The sequence below is a fragment of the Austrofundulus limnaeus genome, unplaced genomic scaffold (assembly GCF_001266775.1).
Source record: "Austrofundulus limnaeus strain Quisiro unplaced genomic scaffold, Austrofundulus_limnaeus-1.0 Scaffold14, whole genome shotgun sequence".
In the NCBI taxonomy this organism is placed as follows: Eukaryota; Metazoa; Chordata; class Actinopteri; order Cyprinodontiformes; family Rivulidae; genus Austrofundulus; species Austrofundulus limnaeus.
This window is the reverse complement of record NW_013952416.1, coordinates 4,050,063-4,054,742: the sequence shown is the minus strand read 5'-3', so window position 1 is coordinate 4,054,742 and position 4,680 is coordinate 4,050,063. Positions and strand designations below refer to the sequence as shown.

Below are 4,680 nucleotides of genomic sequence, written 5' to 3'. Positions count from 1 at the left end.
ACTTACTTACTTACTTACTTACTTACTTACTTACTTACTTGACTTTACTTACTTACTTACTTATTTACTTACTTACTTACTTACTTACTTTACTTACTTTACTTACTTACTTACTTACTAACTCACTTACTTACTTACTTACTTATTTACTTTACTTGCTTGCTTGCTTGCTTGCTTGCTTACTTACTTACTTACTTACTTACTTGACTTTACTTGCTTGCTTGCTTGCTTGCTTGCTTGCTTACTTACTTACTTACTTACTTACTTACTTACTTTACTTACTTTACTTACTTACTTACTTACTAACTCACTTACTTACTTACTTACTTACTTACTTACTTACTTGCTTGCTTGCTTGCTTGCTTGCTTACTTACTTACTTACTTACTTACTTGACTTTACTTGCTTGCTTGCTTGCTTGCTTGCTTGCTTTTACTTACTTACTTACTTTTACTTTTTACTTTTCCACTTACTTCTTACTTACTTTTACAGGCCAATCTGCTTTGGGAGACTCTGGCATTAGCACCCAACAGCAGAGTTCCTAGAATCTTTCAGGCACACAAACTCCTTCACCACAAAAAGGTAGCGAAGAAGGAATCTCATCTGACCAAATGATAAAATGAGGAAAATTAGGATTACTAATTACAACTACTACAACTTTACAGGATATTTTTTCCTCCCTAATAGATCATTGAAAGAAGCATGCTTATGTGTATCATTTAAAGACATGGGTTTGCAATTTTTGGAGTGGGTTTTAATGTTATGAGTMGTCAGTGTCTTACCTGCAGCAGACAGGAGTCACGACAGGCTCAGTTTGGAGAATTGTGAGATCTTCTCATGAGGCTTGATCCATGGTGGATTTATGTCATCTGAATGAAGACGACAAATTATAGTTGGTAAGGCCAGACCTAATTTAACAATTCCGTTGCAAATAATGTGACCTAATAGTTCAAAAAAATGTCATGGAAAATAGAGAAAACTGAAAAATATGACTTAAAAAGAATATAAAGATATCTATGCAGTAATGTTAGAGACTAAAAAGGGGATTTTGCATAACAAGTATTCTTTAACAAAATTAACATGTGGTTTGTAGACCAAGAGATTCGTTGTTTTAATTTGTGCATTCATGGTCAAGAGAAACCTCAGCTAAAACTGTTTGCTGGTTTGTATCACTTTCATCATCACTAACACTTACCTACTCTAAAACGCTCTTTTACTGCATATAGCTCACTCTAGCGCTTATCAAAAAAAAAAGAGGCCAAATATCATTCAAAATGAACACAATAATTAATATCTGTATGTCTTTATGTCTTCAGGGCTCTTGATAAAGTGATCCACCCGGTGCATCACGATGTAAAAGCTCCTGAAGCACTGAGGTTTCTCCTTTTGTCTTGAACTATTCTGTGGCTGCTATGAAGGCTTTTGGACATTTATGTTCAGCTAATATATTCCATATGAATTTACAGCAGCTACAAATGTTCAAAGTCTAAAGCAGACAGTCAAACTTTCTTTTTTTAACTTTTACCAGCGGGCAGCTTCGATCTGTCTTTTTGATCCACCTGTTTGATCTAGATATTCTTTTTGATGTACTTTCCTCTAGTTTTCCTCTTCACTTCAACAAGGATAAAACAGAAAGCTGAGTTGTAGCCGTCCTGTTGCTCAGCCACGAAAACCTCTTTCATGTCGAGTGCGGCATGAATGATAGAGTTGATCTGCAGCGTCCGACCTTCCGACAATATTTCTCGTTTAAATGCATTCTTTTTGTTGGTGCGTGGCTGCATTAGCCTGCCGGTGTACTTGCACACATGTTTTATTCATGATCTTTTTTTTTTTTTTTTTTTTTGCTGTTGCCCACAGCATTTGTTTGTTTTGTTTGCAAGGCTACACTTGTGGGGTGTGTGACAGGAAGGAGGTGTCAGGGGAGCATTCAAGCCCATCAGGTATGGTTTTGTGTATTTTACCAAGCACTAACAGCCAATTATTTGTCCATGTGAGCACTTTTTTTTTATGGCTGGCCCTTTTGCTTGAAGAAAAAAAAAYGGGGAACAAAGATCCTTCTTTGGATACACCAACACCCAGTTTGTCTAACAGCCATGCAAACAGGCTCAGAGGGGAAGTACCCACCAGGGGTGATAATCAAAACCTTGTTATGGTCCTGGAGAATGCAAATAGCACTTTGTGTGTTTCACCGTGGTGCACGCGCGCGAGGTAAAGGTGTGCATGAACGTTCGTCTACAGGCGCATGTTTCTGTGGGCTGATCTGACGTTACAATCTTCTTTCATTTGCAAACAATTTGTATGACTGCGATCTCTATGTGTGAAGAGATGCAAAGTTTTTCAAAAGCGCGTGTGTACGTGTGCGCGCGCGTGGTGGTACTCAGATGTCATGTGCACGGCTCTCCTCGACCGTTGAGCTAATCCAAGAGACGGGCTTAGACACCGAGACTCCTGCGACCCTTTAAGTACGCACTAATGCTGTTAAACCGCATAAACCACTACCAGCACCTCGTTCCTATTTAGCAAACCGTACCTCTCAGATGTGGCTGCGGTGATGTTGAACATGTGTATGGTTAATGACGTCTGTGTCAAAGTCCAATCAGGCAGGGTGGGGCGTGGGGTGGATCTCATGACTACAGGGCTGCTTATGTGTCCTTGAGCAAGAGAGGGAAATCCCCCATGAGTTTTAATCAGCGAGCGAACAAAAAGATTATACCCTATTGCTCACGCTGTTTTGCCAACTGACTTGTTTTCACTTTAATAACCGCAGAACCGTTTCAGTGGATTCAAGTCGAAACCAGAAGCCGCAAATCCTGAACTTAATCTCTATCCGGCGTTGATATATTTATAACCGATCTCTTGGTCCCGTCCCAACATGTCTTTGTTTTCTCCACGAGTATCTGTCCAACCACAAAAAGAAACGATGCCGAAAGTGATGAGAGGTGGAGGAAGAGACGGAGTGTTGGGGGACTGAGCAGATTTAACTGAGTTATTCAGTGCTGGTGTTAAAGAAGCTCATGATTCCAGCTTTGCTGCCAGATACACATACACACACACAGACACACACACTCCAACACTGATGTATGAAAACACATTGTCTCATCATCTGACTGTCCCCGTGTGGGCAACTGTGGGTATGTGTGGGTTTGTATAACTCTTTTTGCCCTAGATTTATAAAATTAAGTCTGAAGTGTCAGTTCTTACTTCAGTCTGATTCACACTGATCCTATTGAGCAAAAGCCGGACTAACTCAGGTACACACACACACACACACACACACACACACACACACACACACACACACACACACACACACACACACACACACACACACACACACACACACACACACATACATATACATACACACGACACACACACAAGCATTTATGAGCTTCTTCATGTATACAGATTCTACTCATTCCTGTGCCTTTTATGACACAAACACAGGCAGCATTAAAGAGATAGTTCAAATCTCCTAAAGTGAGTTCAGTGAAAAGGATGTGAACAGTAAATATCTTACCTATTGTAGATAGAGCTTTTGAGTGAATTCAGTTTGGAGGGGAAAAAAAGATTAATTAATTCTGATCAGATTTCCCAGTTTCAGAGTAGTCTGAGTGACACCAAGACCAATTGCTTTTATTCTAAATCTGTTATAGTCTCAAAATTTCCATAGCGGTTCATGCAAACACTATCTTATAAATATTTAAGCCATCTTCTCACTAGACTGCAACTTTTGGTGATTAGTTTGCAAGCATTATGAGCAAGTGTTTGACAAGAATGTTTTGAAAAGTTCTCAGAAGTTTCTTTATTTTTATTATTTCATTTTTTGCCAAGCCACTTAAATTTTGAAAGCTGTGTTGTGATGATGTCGTTCTCCGCATCAAGCATAGCTCTGTCTTCAAGCCAGTTATCACCAAATAACTTGAGTGGAATAAAAATACTGTGATATTTGAACACTTTATGAATCCACGGGTACTGCAGGTGTTTTCAAAGGCAGCACTTCTTGAACAAATAATGCTCAAACGTTTATTTTGATAACAAAAACCTGAAATTTCTTTTTGAAAATAAGTAATTTTGACAAAAAGTAACATTAATAGATGATGTTCGATAAAAAATTAAATCAGCAAAAAAGGCTAATTTTTAGCAAAACAAATAAAGTTATGTTGCGGAAAGAATGGTTGGATGGAATTTTGTTTATTACATCAATGTTTTTTTTTGTTTTGTTTTTATGCTAAAATTCCCCCCAAATGGTCATGATGGTCATTAAAGAGCTGTGATCATTCAGTGAGGGTTACCACAACTGTTTTCTGTCAGTAAAATACTACATCACCACATCTGAGCACATTAAAAAAAACAAAACTTTAAAGAGCATATTGCTCAGTAACCAAGAGAAAATTAAAGGTCTAGCGTTTCTTTAAAGGAATGCATATCACCCGCTGTCTTTTATGCCCGTGTTAAATCAAGATTATCTTGTGTTGAGAAACTTTGGTTAAATGTTCAGTATATGTGTTTTGAATGATTCTCAGCTACTACCATTTTAAACGTTAGCTCAATATCTGTAAGCTTATTTGGTTGTTGCAGGCATCTTGAATCAGACTGTCTCCAAAATATAATTAAGGTTCATTACTTTCTGCAAGTTTTATTAAAATTCATCAAGTGATTTATGAGACATCTATATATA

The 4,680-nt window shown here is 37.9% G+C and overlaps 1 long non-coding RNA gene across 1 annotated transcript in view; it reads right to left on the bottom strand.

Moving 5' to 3' along the window:
- Positions 1 to 458: 458 nt before the first annotated feature.
- Positions 459 to 4,680, bottom strand: part of LOC106513760 (uncharacterized) — a 13,528-nt gene continuing 9,306 nt past the window's right edge. The window contains exons 3-4 of the long non-coding RNA XR_001309823.1: positions 782 to 868; positions 459 to 602 (exon numbers count right to left, since the gene is read on the bottom strand). This is a non-coding gene — a long non-coding RNA (uncharacterized LOC106513760). The remainder of the gene's footprint in view (positions 603 to 781; positions 869 to 4,680) is intronic.